Here is a 23,984-nt window from a genome sequence, read left to right as displayed (position 1 = left end):
CTTTTGCATTTTGATCAGCTGATGCACGTAACTCAATCTCCATTATGCACTTTTCTTAACACTGTTTCAGTATTCGCTTATTGAATATGCCAAACACTCCATGTAACATGGAAATACGCTTCATTTAATGACGATTCAAAAAATTTTACAATAAATTTTAGCCTCTCTTCTTGCTCAAGAAACAAATGCGTTCAGTGCTTCAATAAAAAATGCCTTTAGTACTTAAAATTTTTTAATATTCGATCGATCTCTTTGTAATTAACCAGCAAGTATTTGAATGTATCAATCATTTGTTATGTTACGTTTTTTAAAGAACATAATTCTCAGAATTACATAGCTGGACGAACTAGTAATGAAAATAAGATCACATCTTTGAGCAAAATTAATGCAAACTGCAATGCAGGTTGTGCACAACACAAACTGCTCATTGTATTGCTCACAGTAAAACAAAAATTTTACTTTGGCTCCAAATTAATTCTAAATATTTGAAGAATTCTGCCTTTTAGCCCACAGGAGGACTCCATGCAGGATAATTTATTGGGTGTGCTCAAAATTTGTACCGCTATAGAAAAGAAGGGAGATTGTCCCCTTATCTCGAAAATATATATATAGGGACACCAGCGCATCTGGTCACCCTAAGTTCCTGTTTTAAACCCACTGACTAGTGTTTGGGCGGGTACGAAGAGAAAAGGACAAGTAGATGATAATAGTCTTCAAACGTTGTCCGGCGAGGACAAAATTTTAACTGTCTTGTAGAAATTAAGAAATTACTTGGGAATGGTTGGCGAAGATTCTTCAGCCATTTCCTTCGATGATCTTAGCGATCGTCGAAGGGTATGGAGGAAGAAAGTCTGCTGGAAGTATCACGAGGTAGCTTACTGTAATCAATGACGAGATCGGCAATCTTCAAGAACGGTTAACTAGAACCTACTCAGGCCTCCGTAGCCGAGTGGTCAGGAGTAGCACACGCTCTTTGAGTAGACCGGGGTTCAAACCCCTGACTGCTAAATACGGTCGATCTGCCAACCCGCACTGGACTAGCGTGGCAGATTATGATTCATTTCTCTCAACATGAATCGTTGAGGAGTCTTCCATCCTGTAGTGGATGGACAATGGCTGCGGTTTATTCTTTTTTTTACCATGCAGATGAATGGAAAATGTAAGAATTTTGCTTTAAATTTAGAAGTGAGGAATAGTAAGGGTGCGTGAGTACTCTCTTATAACATCCTCTCGTTGACCAAAATAAAATATTATTCATCACATGTACTATCAATATGAATATTGATATTTACTTATATATTTGCTTGTCAGTTTACATACTCGTATATGAATATATGTAAAGTGATAGCACGAGAGATGATCAAGTCACTCTACCCCTAATATTAAAATAATTAGTTTCAAGTTCTTTTGAAATATGTATTATATACCTACATGTCTCTGATGCACATAAGCGAAATTACAGGCCATTCATAATAACATTTTGTTTCGTTGCAGGTCAGCAACTGATTGAAGGAGTACTGTCTCTTAAGGAATGGAGAAAGATGAGGTTAGAGCTGTTTGTGAAAAAGAACTGAACTCCAACTGATATTCACTGACATCCACCAAAGCCTTCAGTGACGACTGACATCCAACATTAGCCTTCAGTGACGTTTACCTTCCGAAATTAAAAAAAAAAAAAAAAATACCCTGGGGGACAGTAAATTTGCAGATGATTCTGCTGTCCTCGATGCTATGAACGCCTGGTTTAATGAAAAAAAAATCTTGTGGGACACTGGAAAGGCATATCAGGCTTCTGGATACACCAATCACCTCCATACATGCATTGCTAGCCGCGTTACACACAGTTTGGTTGACCACACCTCAAAAACGTTTCCGACATCTTGTTGTTGAATCAATGTCACGTCGGATAGCTGCTGTACTGAGGGCAAAAGGAGGATCTACGAAGTATTACGTAGGTGGTCATAATTCAGTGATCACTCAGTGTATGTACACATACACAGTGCTTCTTGAAAAGTAATGGAAAAAAATTCTGAAAAAAGCAAGCGTTCAGAAAAAAGAATTTATTGTGAAAATTATTCAAAATAGTTCTCATGGGTCTTTATATATGTGTTATCCTCCTGGTTTAATAGCTGAGAGCATTCTTGAAATTCCTCCAGTGATCTCTTTGAAATGTTAGTTCCATTTTTTGGTTGTTTCGGATGGTATGAAATCGTTTCCTTTTCACCTTTATTTGAAGAATGCTTTCAGCAACTAAACGAGTGATCTAATTAGTGTATAGAGTTCCATAGAAACAAATTTGACTGAATTTCATAAATTATTTTTCTGAACATTTGCATTTCCGCACTTTTTTTTCATCTCTTTTCATCCGCATCTATTGGAAGAGAAGTTAGAATCGGAGATGACCATTTTTATGCAGTCTTATTTCACTGACAGCTACACCGTGCCTGCTCTAGTCGCAAAGTTCAGTCCAGTTTGTGCCCTCTTTCTATTCTCTCAATTGTGTAATAATTTTATTAAAGAAAATGCACGAAGAAATTCCTCCTCTCTCTTCCGAAAAAGAGCAAATATACAAAACCGCGTAGTATTGCGCTTTGTGTGTTATCTAGGGGTACTGCTATAAGAAACCTTTTCTGTAGTTTTTCGTAGTGAGGATACTTGAGATGCAATAAAGCCCTAAAACATTCAGGTGAGCCGCCCAAGATATGTTACTCGTTCACCTTCCCTAAGGCAATGTTTTAAGCTGAACGACTTCCATTGTTTTTACAACCTCATTATACTCTCTCATGGAAATTCAAAAGCTCAGGGAAAACCTAATATTATGCTAATTTACGTGAATTTTCTTCTGAATATTTAACGACTTCTGCCTTTCTTTTCCTTTATGTCAATATTGCTTCTTTCTCTCGTTACCAAAAAAAAAAAAGGGCCTGCGGTAGATAGGGACAAAAAACAAAATTCACAATTAGCTATAGAATATGCAGGTAAACAAGACTGTTAATAATTTTTTACTCGCGTATCCTGAAGGAAACTTTATATAAGATATAGTGATAATAAAAATAACTACTTTTGCGGATGGGTTCTTTTTATTATAGTTTCAAAGAAACTTTCAATTTCATTAGTAAGTTAATAATCAAACTATGCATCAATGGTTGGTGCTTATTCTGTACTTGGTACACGGAAATACACGCGAGAGTCTGTTAATTATGCATTTTTATCGAATATTTTTATCTAAGTAGGTGACATCGAATCTTTTCTACTCTCCTGTACGCATTGCAGATTCATCTCATTTCTCCTAACCAAATTTTATCTTCGAATGAAAATGTTTTTCGGCCTTATCGATTTTCTAACTCGGAGAAAGTTTTTATTTTGATATTTTAAAAATATGGCACGCAGCTCATTAAATTTCCGATTACAAAAGGGTTAAAGGTTAGCAAACGTAAAGTTTCTGACACTTACAAACATTTTCCAGGTCATGGGTGTCTCCTTTAATCTACATGTTTAGCGGTTGCATTTTTTTCCCGTTTTCTATTCGAGATGAGAGTTGGGTAATTTCCAACTAACTTTGTTTTACATTTCTCTTTAACGTTTACATAAAAATGCTCGCTGCAATTTCCGTCGGAAGTGTACTTCATTCCCAACAGGAAATACCCTGTCTGTCCCCTCAGTCCCAAAACTAATTTTCCACTGGAAAAGAATCTTTTTTTTCTTTTCTGTTCTCTATTTTGTTTTCTGATTGTTAGTGTCAACGTTCGCTATTTTCTCCAAGGTCGGCGAAGGAATGCGGGCCTACTTTGTCAGGGCTTTGATATTCTGCACATGCGCAGATATACTTCCGTTTTAAGTCTTATACCTCAGAGAGTTTTGCGCGTTTGAAGTTTGGTAAACCTGTTACTTTATTCCTTACGAGAAGAGAGAGGAAAAGAGAGAGAGAATTTAACAAACGGAAAATATTTGCATATCTTTAACGAAGCTATTTCTAAACACGTTTAACTTTAAATTACATGATACAGTATTATGAAATTATTCTGTAACAATGTTAAAATTGATGAATACCAAACCTACGAGCAATTCTGATTTCAAGAATTGTTATTTTTCATAGCACAAATTCGTAGTGTTATTCAGCATTTATTTCAACCAAAATTACTGTTAAATTAGCCTCCTCGTATAATTCAATCATGTATGATATCTAGGCTTGAATTCTTTGGCTCGCGTAGACTTACAAATCAACGCTTATAATACCCGAGATAGTATAGTGGGTTTGGCACTGGGCACTCGTTTGGAGAGGTTTGGGTTCGATTCCCGTTTACGACAGGAGAAATTTCCCTGTAATCAGTGATACGTACGAGGTGTGGCATTAAAAGTTCCCTGACCGCTGCTGTTGTGGTTATGTTGGATGAGTTAAAAATAAACGGAAGTGGTGTATGTTGTAGTTCAACTTCCTCCAAAGGATGGTGGTATAGAGATTGCCCAATAAGTTGAAATATTGCAAGTAGCAACCAATTTCCTTAGTAGCGTTGACGTTTCATGTAGATATTGCAATGGAACAACAAACGAATATCAAATTTTGCTTTAAACGAAAAATCTACAACAGAAACGTTAAAAATTAGTGTGCTTGAATGGCATAAGCGGTTAAAAGGTGGACGTGACAATGTTCGCGATGACCCAAGAAGTGGGTGTCTATCATCCTCTCGAAATGAGGACAGAGTTTCAAAAGTTCGGGAAACAGTGGCAAGAGATCGATGTTTGACCTTCAGAATGATGGCCGAGGAGTTGGATATGAAAGGGAGGATGAATCGTCAAATTCTGCATGGAGATTTAGGGAAAAGGAAGGTCTGCACAAAATTTGTGCCGCACAGCCTCACGGATGAGCAGAAGCAACGAAGAGTGTCATCATGCTAAGACTTCATTCAGACTTGTCAAAATAATCCTAATTTCTTCGACTGTATTCTCACTGGAGATGTTGGGTGTTTCAATTTTGGCCAGAGACGAAGCTTCTACAATACTTGAGTTTCCACAATGATTTCCTTTTGAAACTCCATGATATCTTTACTACGTCCCATAACTGTTACTTTCTCACTTTGACTTGAACTCAAGTTGCTCGACCAGATATAAATTACTACTGCTCTAGTGTACTAAGCTGTTCGGCTTTTATACTGCGTGCTATGTGGTATATTCCATTATGGATCAGTCATTTTTGCGCCAGTAAAAATCCAACTTAAACCAAACCATTATGGATGGGGTGATCACTGAGGGTATATGCTTGGGTTATCTTGTATGGATAACTCGAGATATATATATATAACTTACGAAGATGCATGTGTATACACTGAGTTGTATTAACAACATTTATCTAATACTTCGTGGGCCATCTTTTGTGCCTAACACAGCCTGTTCACGTCTTAGCATGGAGTCCACAAAGTGTTGCAGAATGTCCTCGGTAGTGCTACCTATGAATTGCACAATACGTATAATAATGCCTTTAATGCCATTTTACAATCGGTCCTAAACATACTCATCTGGGTTGAGATCGCATGGGTTGGACGATTATGGGAGGGTGGAGAATTCATTGTCATGTTCCTGAAACCAGTTTGCAACTTGTCACACCTTATGACATAGCGCGTTGTCTTCTTTACAGACGTGAAAATTATCTGGACATACTGTCATCATGAAGGGGTGTATTTGCCAGTGACGACAGAAAGGGAAGTTTTCCCATCAGGTCGTCAGTGGACCTAAGGCAATTAGTCCTCAAAACGAAACATTACTGTTTTCAGCCTACCGAACACTAGCGCTGCATTTAGTTGCCGTGGCCTCATGTTCCTTTTTCCACATTCCAAGTACTGTGTTTCACTTCAACCCTTGGGCCTATGTTCAACTTAGAGACATGTGCCATTAGCCACAGTTCTGCCCTGTAGGCGTCTGAGATTTTTAGATGTATAGTGGATTCACCTTTTCGATTGACACTGAAGAATTTGAAAAGATATTAACATCTTAGGCAGAACGGTGGAGGTCGGTATTTGTCTCCAAGTTGAACACAACCCTAAGCCTTTAAGTAGAACACTTGGCCTCTGTCTTCAACGAAGCCGAAAGATCACGATAATCGAAATCGAACCCATTGAAGCATACAAAATACGCCTGAAACAGAAAAATACTTATATAACTATTCTGCATCTGTTACTTCACTTGTGCATACCTTCTGCACACGCAATTTACAGACAGTATATATGGAGCAATTGGCCTCAGTCTCTGACGCTCTTAAAACCCTATAACGACAACAACAACATGTCTTCCGAACTCAAGTTATTTTCAAATTATTTTGATTTTGAAAAATATCTCTGAAACTGTCCGCTAGATGGCAGCAAATGCTTTTAGGAACAATTAAAATGTACGCTATTTAAATATAATGAATATGTATAACGTGTGCTAAGCAATTTCTTTGATCGGTCGATAATACAAGTCACTGACTGCCAAAAAATAAATAAAAATAAAAAGCAGCGGGATTATTTAGTTAAAAGGAACGAGCACAGTTAGTCGGATATCATTTTTAATTTTATTTTCGCACTTATAGTTAAAAGAATGGAGATCAGAAGAAACGCTTCGTTTTAATATTCAACTAAGTGAGAGATGAATAATAAGAAACTTCCCTAAACGGGTTGCATACACTTAAGAAGAAGGGTTCGTCTTAAATAAAGCAGCGTCTGAATGATTTGGTGTTCTAAGTGCATTCAAACCCCCGAAGGTATACTTCTAAGTAGATGGGGGGTTCGCAGAAAATTGAGAATTAAGTAGAAAGCCGAAGTAATTTCACCGGAGCCAAATTAATAGGAAAAGTTTGCGCTGACAGATGCCTTTGATAGTTTGATGTAACTAATTATTGTGTAATTACTCGGTAATTAGAAAATTCCCATAACTGCAAACCGCAATGATGGGGAAAATTGTTTTCTGAAAAGTAAAGGTAATGAAGCAATTTGCCACCACCTCCGTATGAATAATATTCCATTTAATGCCTTTTGCAGATGGCATTTCTAGCAGAATAACGCCCTAATGATAGCACTTCGACGTGCCACAGGGTTTTTATTATACATTCATAGCGTTGTTTGTTGTATCTGTTAATATAGTGTTTAATTGCTTAAATTGCTATGGAGTTGCCACGCTTATTGTATTCCAGTACAGGTAATTAGCAGAATTAAATGCATCCCGGGGTAAAGAGTGACTCCTTTCCCGCTGAGATTATAATAAAAATATTTTTCTGTTGTTCTTAAAGCGGAAGAAGACATCACGACATATTCGTTTTGGTAATGAAATAGTTTTGTCATAGATTCCAATAACGGAAAAGTGCTGTTAACTAGCGAATTGGACTACTTGACTTTATCCCTGTCCTTTTTAATTCCATAATTTTTTTTAACTTTCTGTTACATTCAATACTTGATTGGTCGCAGTCATATAAGGACAAGAAATTTGCTAGTTTTATGATAAATAAAAATGGTACAAAGACAAAACTAAGAAATGTTTAAAAAATACATAATCCATGTCTTTAAACCAAGGGAATCTGCAGACTACCGGTTGAGAAGCTAATGATGTATTCCCTCTTCTGCAGGGCATTAAGCCTTTGCATATTATCTTCTTCTTCAAGTTTAGGACTCCATTGACGCCATTTTTCTCTATCTTGTGCTTTCCTTTTAATTCCTGCATAATTTCCTCTTTCCATCCAGTCCATTATTCTAATTCTCCTTCTCCCAACAACTCTCTTCCCACACATCTTCCCCTCTATCACTTTCCTCTTCTCAAAACATGTCTTCTTAGTTCTTTTATTAACGTCCTCTCTTCTTCTACTTCCCTAAAAACCTCTTCTGTCCACCCATTTCATTCTCCTCCATACCCACGTCTCGAAAGCTTCTAACTGTCTGATCTCCTCTCTTCCCATAGTCCATATCTTTGAGCCATAAAGTCCATATTAATGTTTTCACCATTTGCTTTCTTAATTCTTTCTTGAAATTTCTTCTCAATAGTTCTTTTCTATCACTCCAGGCCTCTTTGCCCATTGCGATCCTCCAGACTTTTCCCATTTACCGTCATTATGCTTCCCAAGAATCTGTATTTGTCCACCTGTTCCAGTCCTATTCCATCTAATGTTACATTGATTCTTCTTCCTGGCCACGTTGAAATTAACATTATCTTGGTTTTCTTGCTGTTAATCTTACCTATTATGTTTATTTTAAAATATTAACATATTTTAAAATAAACATGGTATGCTCAGCTAAAATTTATAAATACGCCTTTTAAGTACAAATTTGAAAATGTAGAGGTTCAACGTGTATGAGGGAAGACAATATCCAATAAGGGTGTCTACTCCTCTAATAACCTGTCTTCGTCATAAATTTTAGTAATCTGAAACTGTACGCAATATCAATGACAAGCAATAGGAGGAAAAGAATATTAAGAAGTATCGGAAACGTTGAAGCTATCATGAATGCACTTGAACCCTCCGCATAGAAGTCAACAAGACACCTCACGAGAATTACAATTGAGTCAGTCAAGTGTTATAAGTTAACAAATTTCTTTTCTTCAAATTTATTTATTGATAATCCTTATCAATAAATAAATTTGAAGTCTTTTAGATTTCAATTACTGAATGCATTAGAGGAAGATAATGCAGATCGACGTAATTTTGTGAGTGGTATTCTCATAAAAATGTTGGAATTGACACTTTTGAGGTTTATTTGGTCCGATGGAGCCACATTCAGACTAAATGGACATTTGAATCGTAACAACTGTTTTTACTAGGTCAGTAAAAATCCTCATCTTATCTTGCAGAAAGATCGTAGCCTGCAGGGAGTGTGGATGGAGATCTCTTCTCCCGGGATTATCGGACCTTATAGATTCAAAGAGATTGTACTTACTAAGGAGATATATCTCGAGATATTAAAGAATTATGCAGTATCCAATATCAGAATCATGTTTTCAGTTAGGATGGTGTTTTTTCTATCAGGATGGCGCATCTACACATTTTCATACTGTTGTCCGTAACTATCTGGACAGGGAATTTCATGAACAATGGATAGGTTGAAGGGGAGTGCTTTTGAATATCATCCAAGGTCTCCGGACCTCAGTCCCTTAGATTTTTTTGAATGGGAGATACCTGAAAGATAAAGTGTACGCTCAAAAACATTGGAAGATCAGTGGGTGGCGATGCAGCAGGGAAACTCGCAGACTGTTAACCGACTTGTGCACTGTTGCACGTAGGAGTGTTAAAAAAAATGTTTATGGATGGGTAACAGAGAAAGACATTCTGAATATCTTAAGTTTTTTTTTTCTTTTAAGTAGAAGCAAACACGTAATTCAATTGTCAAATAAAAGAGTATTTAAATTTATACAGGATTCACAAATTTCACAAATTGTAGATTGTTAAAGTGTATATACATAATTCTGACTCACTCTCCATTGATAATTCCACAAAGTCAGTATTATCTAATAAATACAAAGTAACATGTGCACAGAGAATAGTTTAAAGCGGGTCTGCGCTGCAAACAGTGGTTGTGTATAACCTTAGGAAAATCTGGGCGCTATTTATTTTTTAGATTTATTACGAAGGAAAAAAAAAAACTTGTTTTCTTCAGCCCTCTGGTATTGGAAAGAAATAAAACTCAGCTGAGAAATTGAATTGAAATGAGGAGAATAATGATAATAAAAAACGTTAAACTGGACAAGATGAGACGTTCTCGAGAGTTTCAAGCGACACATAATTGCACTGAATCGGAACAGAACTGGGGAATTTAGTCAAATATGACAGTTTGTTCGATATTGAAATTCTAAAAGGTTCCGTTTACGTATGGCGACTTTAATTTCCTCTTGCAATCGAATTCATTCATTTTTTGAAAAAATAATGTGGAAACTCTTTCTAGCGCGTTTGAGACCAACATAGATACAAAGACAAGATGGGCCGACGGATGAATGGCTAGAAACTGACAGAGTATAAAATTGTACATAGATACTCCATTTTTCTGACACATTTACTAAACATGTATCCACGATTTCTTTAAGGAATTGGAACACAAACATGATTATGATTGTTCTAGGGATTATCATTTCCGTTGCCCTCTGGTAGAGGTACTTATAGAGTTTTGCCCAGGTGATAAAACTTTCTTGGAGATATTTGTTTTGTAAGCAGGATAAGAACAATATAGAAAATATGGATTGCGACGAAGGTTCTTTAACCGAGACGGTTTTGATGATGACGCAGGGTTAGAAAACACCGGTAAGATCAATATGTCTGATCCTCAATCAATAGTTCCTAAATTCAGTATTGAATGTACGATAGCCAAGATGTCTAAATAATTGCACATGTTAGACTCACTGTGGGAGATTCAACACGTGAGAAATGAGCTACTGGAATTAAAAAAGGATTCTGATGAGATTAAACAATGTGTTAGTTTCTTATCTAATTCCTTTGATGAAATGTATAGAAAAATCTCAATGTAACAGGAATCATACAGCATCCTGAATAGACACTTGAGAAGGTTGGATAGTGCTATTAAAGATTTAGATTCAAGATTACAAGAAAGCAATAAGAGGCTTGAATATTATGAACAACAGTTGCTTGGAAACAGTTTGGAAGTCTGTTTATTATTCTCCAGTACAGACAACTTGAATCATATTTGTGTATCATCTAGGCTTTTCATTGAATATTCATATAGTTAATGACGACATCGTGCATGTTCACTCGGTTCTCAATAAGAGAAATTCCCAAAGGCAGGCAGTAATTATCAAGTCTGTTAATCATTCCACCAAACAGATCTGTACTTCCAAGGCTAAACAGTTGAATTTGTCTAACCACGTTATTTTACAAAATTCTGACGCTATTTTAATTAATGAATATATAACTAACTGTTATAAAACCATGTTCTGGAAAAACGAAGCTGCTAATGAATAGAATTATAAATATATATGGATAAAAAGTTGTAGAATATATGTAAGAAAACAGCAACTCTTCTGCTCATGTGTTCTCTATCGGTCACAGTTAGAATTACAGTCGTGTTATTCTTGCTAATATTCAACGATATTGAATAAAATAAAACTCAATATCGACTAGTTTTGAGCTGTGCCACTGTTAAATAGGACAAGGAATGTGTATTCTCCAGATTATCACTAGGGGAAATTCTGAGGAGTATTTTTAAATCATATGTATCCATGATTATGTCCAATCTACTAATCAGAAAAGGCACAAGAAGTGCAGTGAATAGAACTGCAGAGTGGACGATACTCCCTTGAGGCACGTCTTCGACTATTATGGACTTGGTGTTTGGACCCCTCCCCCTTCTGCAATATAATGCCATTACTTAATATTACCTTTATCAACCAGAAGTCTCCGTGAATTAAGAAGTATTTATTGAGAACACGTATATGGTATACTAGCACAGTGAAACTCAGATTGAATATGGGCGTAGACAACAACCTTTTCTTATTTTAATTTGAAGGCACGTAATGTTGCATTAGCTATGGATGAAAGATTTGTCAGGGACCAAGAACTGAGTTTTAAGTAAGTTTCTACTGGGGTATCAGTATAAAATCTCTAAAATAGCTTGAGGAGGTGCAGGAAACGAATAAGATCGGTCTGAATTGGCTCAATATAGTGAAAGAATGAGTTTCGGTTGGTTTTTATTTTTTGTTTGAATTTTATTGACTCATTAAGAATTAAGACTATAATGCGCCCAAACCAGGTCATATAAAAGATTACAGTTTAGATTTCAATGACCTATGTCAATAAAGAGGTGGTAGTTTTAGGAAGTGAGCTTGTAGTTTATATGTTACATGCCGATGGAAAACAGTATTCATTTGAAATCATGTTAAATATGTCTAACAAACAGTCCGGTGTAAATGTAAAGAGAAATCCCACAATTTCAGAAGAAATTGTGGAATCCCATTGTGTTTGGTTGTGGCATGGAGTGCACTGATTGCTCTCATCGGCTGTTCTCTTGTTATTGTGATTTTGCAAAGAGAATAGAAGCGATGTTTGTATCTCGGGTATGCCTACTTCCTTAGTTTACTTCTAAAAATCTAATAATATCATTGAGCTTGTGGTCCAGGATGGGCTGTTTAGTGCTGCGAAGCAAAGATAGTAAAATAGCTTGTTTAATTTGAGGAAAGGAGAGTTTTTTGAGTCGAATCGAATTTTTAGGTGTTTGAGAGCACCGATTGTAGGTACTGGTGGGACTACGAAACATGTACGCATACCTTACCTCTGTGTTCCATGTAGGCTTTAATTGCTGCGGCTTTTAGTCTATTAAAGATGGATGTACCCCAAAAGAATTGATTACATCTGTGGTCTTGCTAGTTATTTTCCGGGACCTGTAAAGTTCCTGTTTCAACAAAAAGGGCTGGTTGAGTTCAGCAGTCCACCAGTTTTTTTTTTAATGGGTGGTAATCCCTACTGTCATCTATGTGCTTCTGCGTAGAAAGATATTTGGGCGCAGCGACATTCTTAACTTCTATTGGAGCATGTAGTTGCACATGTGTCTCCAACTGTATTAGATTATGATCCGGCTGAAATAGTTGACCAACTTGATCCTGGACACTCAAGGAACTGAAGCGAATACTAAAACTAGCAGTTTCAGTTTTTTCAGAGGTTGATGGTTGACCAGATATGTATAAAAAGAGGCAAAAGTGCAATAGATTTTTATAAATATGGTTAAGGTCATGAGGAAGATTAATCCCAAAAACAATTCTCTTAGCGTTTGAGAGACCGGTTGGTCACGGCATCGACTGATTACAAATTAAGACCAAATGGGACATAGTTGATAAGCTGAACTACTGACTGTATTGTATAATAGCTTCATGGAGTTGGGTGTTGATTGATCTTATATGCTCTAAGAGGAACATGGATGTCTTTAAAGCGAATAATAAAACCTCCACTTCACCTCTGTTGTCTTATCTTGAAGACCAATGGATTAACCAGCTGGTGTTACAGATCGGATGAAATCCTGGTTTTTGTTGAACCCATATCCTTACCAGACTCAGATAATTAACGACATTAGAAAGAAATAGTTTATCTATTATATCAAGTTTGCTATGATCGCACATTATGATTGGAGGTGACCAAAACGTATGAGTGTGCTTGTGACAGAGTATATCGTAGTCGGTTCACAATAGGAAACTGAACTAGTTATAAGGACCTCAGACATTACTGAAGTCTGCTGAAGTAATTTAACAGATTCAATTTCTATATTTCTTTAATCTCTATGTTTCTATATTTTCTCAATATCCTTAATCTATAACTTTTGCACTAATTTTATTTCTGCTGTAAATTTTATATCAATGTTCACATCGTTACAGAAATATGTTTTGTAATTTCGAACTATTTTGCAAAATTAAGAGTTTGCAAATTAGTTCGTCAAAAAAAAAGGAATTTCCAACTGATCTCATTGTTTTTATGATTTAATACTGATTACGACAAAATTGTTCTAATGGTAGAAAACTGAAATATTGGTAGAAAACTATATTGTGAAAATTATCAAAGGCTTTAAAAAAATTCTTAAAATCATGAACATTAATAATTAGAATTTGTTCCACCAGACGTGGCTTGTTCAAGTGTATAATGATTCTAATTTCAGAAGATAACCTGTAGGAACGTTTAGAGATTGGGAACGAAATAGGAGCTTTTTTGTTACATTCCCTGAAGAACTCTTAAGTGATTAACGAGAGTGTTTGAAGAAGCCTCTTAGAATCAGGTTTGAGACGGTTGAGCAAAATGGCAACTAATTAAGCTGTTATGCGTCAACTCGCGAAATGCTCTGGTGGAAGCAAGCTGCCATGAAATGATTTTCTTCTTGTTCGTCATGGGCTTGGAATAAAGTGAAAGAAAAGGCAGTGTTTAATAAAAGAAAACCGAGGAAAAAGGTAAAAAGCGAGAAACCTTCTGCTACTTAAAACTGATGGCTGATATTTTCTTACAGCAACTTTTTTTCACAAGTGGTCAACTGAAGAAAGATTAATTTTTTAAAAGAATATACAATTAAAAGAAGTTATGCGTTGCTAAGCTTATATCACAAGCTTAAATTCTTTTCATCCTAATTAGTTATACAAGCTATTCTTATAAAGATGCAGACGTATTAAACCGAGTTGTTTTTATAAATTTATTTCAGCAACCTCTTTAAATGCATATTCTGTTAAAAAGTATTTAATCTTATTTTCTACAGGTGGCCACCACTTCTTCAGAAAAGTTGCTGTAAGGCTGATAATTCCATACGGAAATAAGACGATAATTCCATAAGGAAATCGGTTTTAAATAGCAGAAGACCCCTCTTTTTTTCCTCCGTATTCCTCGGTTTTCTTGCATATTTTGCCTTTCTTTTTATCTCGAGCCCATGACGAACGAAATGTACGAATAGACGTATAAAATGTTTTCAGTTATGGGACCAATGAATATCTGCTGTTTTATTGAACGAAGAGGAAAGTCATTCACTGTTTCATGGCGACTTTCATCATTTACATTTTCACGAAAATGCCACCTGTCTTCTTCATGGATCAGAATATTTGGATGGAGCATATTCTTAACAAGACGGTGAAGGTCCTGCATATCAGATGTGCTACTGGATTTACGCACATTCAAGAAAATTTCCACGATCGTTGTATTATCTAATCTCTTTCCAGAAAGGTTAACCTTGATAATCCCTGCGATTACTTTTGCAGAGAATTATGAAGGATTGTAATCACCGCAACAATCTTCAATACCACTGAATGGTAAAGATCTGAATCTGTAACTAACTTCGATACCTTGAAGAAATGGATACCGTTGCGCTTCGGTTACAGATGATAGCACATTGGAGATCTTATATTCAAAATGCTTTCTTATAACAAAAAGAGATTTGTGGTTAATATAGCATGGGGATCGATTTAATACTATTGCCCCATTTTGCTGGCTGACGTGTATAAAAGACAATATAATTGTGTGATGTGTGGAAGGAGCTTTTTTCTCTATGAACTCCTTGGATTGATGATGCAGTAGAATCCAAAAAGTAACCCCTCTTCTGTGTAGATAAGAATCATAGATTAAGAAGGGTCTTTCCAATAACTGTAATTTTATTTATCTAGATCGTCGATTTTGTTGGCATTAGTTCAAAACTTAGTTAAATACTTTGGATTTTTATTTTACTTTCAAAATTAGTTATCGCCTTACTCCTTTTTTGTTTGCATTTAATGTTAAAGGTTACAATAAGTGCAGAAATTAAAATTTTCCGTATTCACAAGCACAAATTTTGATTTATGTGCGCTTTAACGATCGAGCATTGTAATCAGATTTCTTAAATCACGTCTGTGCCCTCTCTCTCCTAACAATTTGGCTTAAGAGTCAAATTACAAATAAGGAAAGAAACAGTAATGATAAATCTTGAATCTTAATCAGATGCGATGCTGAGACAACGAGAAAATCCATTAAAGATTACAAAGAAGTTTCTGGAAATTAAAATATTTGTACAGCGCAGATATATATTAGTACCAGTGAGATCTCTTTGCTCTCAAAAGAGGAAGGTCATTTTATGCTTTAACCATCAAGCTAAAGAACCTTCAAATCGCTGTTTATGGAAAAGGCAATGATGAAAAATGCAGCAGTAATATTTGCGTCCAAGTCATAGAAAGAAAGAGCGAAAGGAAAAAAAAAGTATTCCAGTTGCGTTTCATGGTAAAATAAAGAGATATTTCAAAAGTTCTGGGCGCGTTCCATTAGTAGCCCCCCCCTTTTTTCTGTTAAAATACATTCACATCCACACTATACGTATCACTTCGGCTGACTTATGCATGGATCGGTTTTTGTGTGTGCGTGCGTGAAATAGAAAGTGAATAGTCAGAAAACGGATGTGTGTATGTGTCATATGGTAGGGGTAAATGCATAAGAAAAAGACGTGAAATAAAAACCAACAGAAAAGAAAAACGGAAAGAATAAATAAAACGAAAAAGCGTCAGGAAGATGAAGAAAGAAAGAGGTTAAAATAAAGGATGGTTTCGCCAGTTTAAATCCAAGATTAACTTTAGTTCTTAACGTGCATTCAGTTGTTTACATCATTTTTAAGAAAAATGGTGTAAAATTAAGAAAATTTTCTGAAAAAAAATTTGCTCTTTTGTTGTAGTATTTAAATACTGAGATATAAAACTCGAGATGTTGTTTTTCTCGGTCCATTAAATTTCGCTTTATTGAGATCTATATAAGCAGGATTGTGCTAATCTGTTTCGGACAGAGTTTACGTATGTGGTTCCCCCTGGGATTACATGATTTTCAACCTCATCCACCCATGTGTATTATTTCCATAAATTGCGTGTGTTCTCTGGGCGATTTGCCAATTTTGCTGGATGAAAAACTTGAGTTGGAGAGGGAACCTTGCTATCTTCGTATGAAACCGACTAACTCAGCCACTGAGTGAAGAAAACCCATAAAAATTGCTGGCCTCTTTGGCGGAATTCGAACCCGGGACCTTATACACTCCGTGTGTGAGGGCGGGAATTATAGCCTCTGTACTACCTCAAGGACGCTCCTAAATAGACAGCACGCAATTTAGGGACTGTCTTAGAGCCACAACTTGCTGGTTTCAGAATGCTTGCAATTTACGGAAGAAATATTGATCCTTTATACCTTAATTGTTCTGGTGCTGGCCCAAAGTATCCAGCCTAATGCAATATAGATTTTGATTGAAGAATCCTCTGAGGTGGGAAATTGATTTCTTGGTGTGATTATAATCACATCGTATATAATTATGAGATTTCTTGCACACACACACACACACCGACCAATTCATAAGAAAATTTGTTATAAGATAATTAAAACACAAATACTCGTACACGCAGCTTTCTGCTAAGAATCCTACTAGCTGAAAGAATACTATGTATTTGTGTTTTAATTTCATTATAGAATTATAATTTTAAGGCTCTTATGCAGTATATTTAATTTATTTTACGAGTTTTAATTATAATTACTTTACAAATTTTTATTTTTTAATAAATTTTCTTTTGAACTGGTCGGTGTTTGGAATAAATCTATGAATGTCGTTTTTGATTCTGGAATTGTTTGAATGTAATGTAAAAATGTCTTTCAAGCGAAAGAGTAATTTTATATTAACGTGATTGAATGTAGAACTGCATAAATAATTTCTTCATATTTCTTTGTTCATTTCTGTCTCTCTCTCGTTTTCAATCTATTTGAAGCATTTGTAATAATGATCTTAATTTGAAAATTGTGGGTTATTTGCACTTCATTTAAGTAGTTTTAGCGCTTGGGTCTCCGCAGCGTTTTGTGGTCCTAGACTTCCGATTTGATAAGTACATTTTGGGGCTTTCATCGCAGCTGGACTCGAGATTATACCACCCCTCCCCAACTTCCCTAAATGGACCTTGATTTCATTGGTGCTATACGTACTGAGAGCCTTAATATAAATCAAAAATTGTCGAACAGGACACCACTCTCAACTCATTTGAGGAATATTCCAGTTTTATGTAGAACCAGGAAGATCGGAGTTAAAACCGTCATTGGTAAGCTGTAATGTACTCTGGATATGGGCTTGCCGGGAAGAAGTTTAGAATGTAAACCGTTCTCGGAAATCACCTTAGCTGCTAACAGGTCTATAGCTGAGTAGAAATTCAGAAAATTACTTTATTTGCTATTTATGATTAAAAAAGCGAATCCTAGTTTTTTTTAGTTGATATTTTAACAAGCCCTAGCTGCTGTATTTAGGAATGCGGTTACGCCGTTATTTTAGGCTCAATATTCGTTAAGTTGGTAAATATCCATTCATCTAATGAGTTTATTTTAAATGCAATTTCTTTTACGCTTCTTTATTATTTTTTTTATTCGGAATATGTCTGGCATGATTCAAAAATTTCTTATGTAAACTCGATACCGATTTTGTGGACTTCATTGAGGCGAATGCAAAGATAACATTAGTTAAGCTTCATTAATGAGGAATACAAAATTAGTCACGCAAACAACGGACTTCTCTTCAAACAACGAGAGTTTACTGGAAGAGAACGTAATAATTTCGAGACTGGACAGAAGAATAGGTTGTGCAATAATGAGGAAAGAATTGTCTTTCTTTCCTTCCTCCCCCCCACCACCCCCACATCTTTACTGCGTGTTGAAAGAAGTAAACAAATGAAAGGGGTCTGAGTTCACTTCATTTTGACGTCCTTAGTTTTAACGTCTTACCGAGCATGACATCATGGACAGTTCAGTAAAGGATAATGGAACAGAAAAAGAAGAGCGCCATTATGCAGAAGCTCGAAGTTTTATGAGAGAAAAATATATTGCTTTTTTGGGAGTCATTTCAAACTACACGAACAGCGGGCTTAGAAATTTATTAAATTGAAAATATTAAATTTAATTTGATAACTTATTAATTTAGCACTATATATTATTTTTGATAAGAGTAATTTTACATTAACATGACTGAATGAAGGACTGCATAAATATCTCCATATTTTTCTCTCTCTATTTCATTAATGCATTTGTAACAACGATGTTAATCTGATAATTGGAGTTGGAGTACTTGTAAAGATTAATACGAGGGGTTATCAAAAAGTTCGTACCATGACCTAGATAAAAAATCAGTAGAAATATGCAGTTTTTAATAGTTGTCTACATATTCAATAACTTATATGTGGAATTTCATTCTCGTAGGTGATCGTACACCAGAGGTGGAGCTTGGAATCTGAGGAAGGACTCTGTGGTTCACAAAGTGGAGTATCGAGCAGTGATCAAGTTCCTGTATTTGCATGAAAAGAAAGCTCAGGAAATTTATGAAGAAATGAAAGCGGCGTATGGGCAGAATTGTCCATCCTATGGCAATGTAAAAAAAGTGGAAACGGGAGTTCCAGTGCGGTCGTACAAGTGTCTTTGACGAGCCAAGAGAAGGAAGGCCATCAACATCCACAGGCAGTGAGACAGTTGCAAAGGTTGAGCAGCTGGTGCTGAGTGACAGACGTGTGACAATTAATTTCATCGCAAATGCAGTGGTCCATGTATACACATTTCTCCCATCTAATCCACAGATGGGAGAAATGTGTATACATGGAGAGTACATAGAAAAGGATTAAAGAAATAAACTTGTTTAAAGTATAACTATTGCTTCCTCCTGTATATTTTAATCTACGTTCTCCTCATCGCTGTTCTAGGGTATTAAGAGTTAATTCATGAAATTACATGAACTAAATTGAATTTTATACTGTAATTTGATCAATAAATACTGACTATATCTTTATTGCTTTTTAAAATAGTTTCCAAGTGTGCTGTATATGATGTTTTTCGCATATGTTTTTGGCATAATTTGGTTGTTTGACATTTCCCTAAGGGAACTAAATCCACGAGACTATAGTAAATCGTGTCTGTAAATTTTGTCTATTCTATATGGACTTTGGATTACTTTGAGAACAAAAGCTCCGAGTTTCCGACAGAAAATAAATAAATAATATATAAATATAAATAATAGATTAAATAAAATATAAATGAATCTTTTATTATACAAAAGGATACGGACACAGCGAGATGCTAGGGATTTTACATGATAAGATACATATGAATTTGTTAAAATATCATTTATAATGCAAGCATCGTTAATATTAATGTAAGAGAAGTAAGCAAGAAAGAACAGTGTTGTTATAAAGATAAATGAATAAAAGTTTTGAACATTATCTGCAGGAGAAGTTGTATTTGGGCATAATTTGATAGTTCGGAGAAATGCTGTTCCCGTCTGGGAGTTCTACCTAGAAAATCAGATCATAGGAGTATCTGGCAATATTTACTTAAGTGGAAATAGAACGTGCATCGAAACTGTGATGAGGATCACGATTTGTGATTGGTGGAAGGCGGTCAAAGAACAGTTTCACACACGTAAGACGTTTCAGACAAATGCAGCTCTTGTTGAGACCAATTAATTTGGGCCACTGTATAAAAGTAGCACAATACCCAGTAGAATGAACTTCGCCTTTCCACTTATTAGTGGAAAGCGGCGTATGGGCAGAGAATGAACTTCGCCTTTCCACTTATTAGTGGAAAGGCGAAGTTCATTCTACTGTAATTATTAAGATCTTTGTATTTATTCAGCAATTTAATTCTCTTAGACACTAAAATACAAAGGATGATAAAATACAAAGGATGATAATGTCCACATAATATATTATTACATGTCATCAGGCATCTCTCATATTGTGGACTTATACTTCATAACTGGGTTGTCACTATTGCAACAACAGGGTACCTGCCCATCGACCAATGAGTAAGCCAACAAGCTTCGAACGGTGCCGTCTGGGTGGTGGTATCCTCCGAGAATAAGTAACATTAGTCTTCTCCACTGGTGAACCGTTACTTATTCAAAGCAGTGCAATATCGAATTCAAACTTCTCTAAACAAGTAGCAAGTGTTAATACACTAATAAAAATTAATAAAATAAAAACATTTTTATTTTTTGAAGTTTGTTGAATCTTTTGCCAATTATTAAAAATGAATTTAATTACTTAATGTAATATCGGGCTTGACTTTCACTTATATTAGGGTTAAATGCAATACATTGTGTCTGTGAATCTCACATTCCAAAGTCACCTTCACGTGAAACCACGTGATTGAATCCTTATTCGGGCTGTTGCCACACTGGCATGCACAATATAAGAAAAAAGAGGGAGGTTAGTTTTTAAGGCAGTTCGTTGGTAATTGTGCTACTAGTGAATAAGTTTCCGAAGTGTGTTTGGTATCAGATACATTCCTGAAGGTTAAAGAAACTAATTTCAAATCCTTACATTATTCATGAAAGGTAGTTCATTTTAAGAAGACTGCTGCTGTGAACCTGTCTGAATCGTAAGAAACACAAGCTATAGTGTGTCAAAAGAAACGACAGACTTGCTTTGATGGTGTGTGATCAAACTTGAAGTGTCCAACCCTCTTGGATAACAGATTTGACAGCTCTTCACCTGGGTATTCAGGTAAGCTTATAAATATTCTGATTACTTTTCAAACTCTGTTATGCGTTAATAATGAGTATGGATGAATATTAAAAAAAAGGTTATGGCAGCTTGCTTGTCTTAAAGATTTCATGTACCTGAATTCCGAGTTATATAAGCATATTCGGTTAAATGGGGCTCGATGGGAGATGCAGGATTTGGGGGGTTCCACATTATGCACTTGGCACTGGGGCCTGGATTAGCTCTGGGCTTCCCCAAATTAAAATGCGCAAGCCTCTATCAGACACAGCAAGGACTTCTCTGTTCTCATTACATATCACTAGAGGAACTAAGGGCGGGTAGTCTTAACAGTGCCTCCAGCCCGTGTTTCTCAGTAATTCGCAAAGGGGACCAAAAGTATGGGATGAAGAGTAGAAAGAGCTTGTTCTGATATTATTTTATAAAGACTGGTTAGCAGTTATCATAAAGGCAACGACATTTGTGGAAGTATATATCACGCTTCTGAGGTACTTAAATAGTAATTAGACGTAATACCACGGTCAGCGTTGTTGGGGTGTGCAGCAGGTACAACATATTCGGTCAACAGACTGAAGAGTCCCAAATCCTAATATTTTCGCCAATTTTTGGCACTTGAACACCCTGAACTCCAGGATCGATCCTAAGTCGTACAGATCAGCTTGTTACTCCATGTTGTGCTCACTTCAGTGTACCCATCCCTTCAGAGAAATTAACACCCCCTTGAAAATTACTTCGAAAAGTTCGTTAAGTCGATTATTCTGAACAAAAGTTCGTCAAGTTCGAAATGTTCCGAATATTATAAATAGCTGTGAGGTCCTCGGAGTAGCTCGCAAGAGCCTGTTACCAATAATGTTGCTAAAATCAGGGCCCATTTAAGTTTTATATAATTTTAATATATAGTTTTAGTGTGCCCCTAAATTAGTATCGAATAGTTAAGCAAAATTTGGATTCCTTTATCGTGCCGGGGCTTGGGATGCAGCTCCCCTCCTTAAATGGACCTTGTCTAAAATACTATATACAGTATTTGCAGTAAAAAAAATAGTAGAAATCAGTATTGATACAACTAACAAATCAAAACACCATATAGATGAAATAAATGTATGCAGCGTACACATATATTTATTAATTTTTTATATTTTTTAATTTTCTTATTATTCTTTGTCCAGGTGGGAAATTTGGCTGTTGTTTTCTGTTTTTGCAGTTGGCACATTTAGTTTTTACGTGTTAAGTTTGGATTTTGTTTTAATTTGTTACAAATATTGATTGAAGAATAGTCAAAGTTAAGATCAATTTTGCACTTCTCGAAATACCCTCAAGGTATTACCTTTTTGAATATGCTTTTGCTCGTACCTTTGCTGATAAAATGTTAAAGGTGGCGCTTATAAGGCCAGGGATTGGTGATTGGGCTAGGGCGCAAATGATTACATGGACTGAAACCGATTTGTTGATCCCCCCCCTCACCTATTCGCTTAGTATTTTTGATCGAAATGCTTTTGACAGTTTAATTGTGTTTACCTCATTTATTTGCTGTAAGTTCTGCTTAGTTCGCAGCTGTGTAACACTTCACTTCAGGATTCAACAACTAAATGAGCTTCTGTAAACTGTGCTCACAAATAAGCAGCCAGACTTGAAGAGTGTCATTCAGAATGAAAAAGAATAACACGTAGGCATGTTCCAGGATTAGCTATTGATAATGCAGTTACTGCTGTGGCTGTTCATCTCATGTGCTCTGTGTTTTTGCAATAATATCATAGTTAATTGATTAAAACTCCCATAATTCTCTGTAATCACTGACACCTGAAAATATTATATTGAACCTGACGTGACCATTGGGCATAAATTAGTCTGCATTGAAAACTAAGTATACCGGTTTCTTAATATTGTCTTTATGTTCCGTTGTGCGTATCTCCATCATTTAGCACAGCAGTTTACACTAAGCATTAACCACTGATAGATAATACGTGGGTTATAGAACACGTGAAAGTTGTTGCTTTTTTTGTCGTATTTCTGCTTTCTACTCGCCCCGAGATACGAGTATTCTGTGACATTGCAAGCTATAACTGTGTTTCTACAGCTTTCCGACTTTCACGTCGGAATGAACATAGCCGTAAGAAGTCTAACACCCCCAGGTTACCCTAGACGTAACCGAGTGGTTAGCAGCGCGAGTGCAGTAGCACGCGATGTTTGAGTGGGCTGAGGTTCAAGCCCGTGACTGCTAAATACAATTAGCGTTTATGTCGATGATTTATTGTAAACTCCACTAACCAAGTGGTCGTGCCGGTGTATAAACAAGAATATTTTTTTAAACCACAGAGTTGTTTGGAGGCGGCAGCCTTAATTCCTCCTCCGTGGGTTGCATAGTTGGTATGATCAGCGTCCTCCCCACACGGGGTGGAAAAAACCTAAGACCTTTAATGATGCGAGGAATTTTTATAGGTCTTTATCACACTGTGGGTGAGATAGTCTGTCTCAAGAGAGGGTAGCATGGTTTGTTTTCCTGGAAACCTGGGTTTTTATTCCAGCAAACAGCAAATCGACCACAAACACAGCATTGCTATTAGCCTTCTCACTCATGGTTAAAAATAAGTTTTGGCTATTGGTGTAGAATGACAAAATTCGTCTCTCCTTCCAAGGCATGGTGAACACCTGAATTGACAGTATTGTTCAAAACAAATGTAGTCCGTTCACAGGAAGTGGAAATACTCTGGCGATGTCGTGGAACGGTGCCGCTCTCGTGCCATCTTCAATAGAAACAAGTGGACTCAGTTCAACGCCACGTGGAATGCACACGCAAAATGATCACCTGTGGAAAGGCCTTGGTTTAAATCTCAGTGGTCTGAGGAACTGTTATCATCTTTTGCACCGTGATTGAGTTAGTCGGTTTGAGGTTAAGTTTGCAAGGTTTTATCTTCTGGAAGCCTAGGTTTCCAGCAAACAGGCAAATCGACTACAGAATACTACCAATTTGCACGCGCAATATACTGATGCCTTATAGCCTTAGTTGGTTTAACACTTTAAGACACGCAACAAATCAGTGATTATCT

Source organism: Mastigoproctus giganteus, chromosome 12 (genome assembly GCF_048544385.1).
Source record: "Mastigoproctus giganteus isolate SK-2022 chromosome 12, ASM4854438v1, whole genome shotgun sequence".
Classification (NCBI taxonomy): domain Eukaryota; kingdom Metazoa; phylum Arthropoda; class Arachnida; order Uropygi; family Thelyphonidae; genus Mastigoproctus; species Mastigoproctus giganteus.
The sequence above is the reverse complement of the archived record's forward strand: the minus strand, read 5'-3'. Positions refer to the sequence as shown.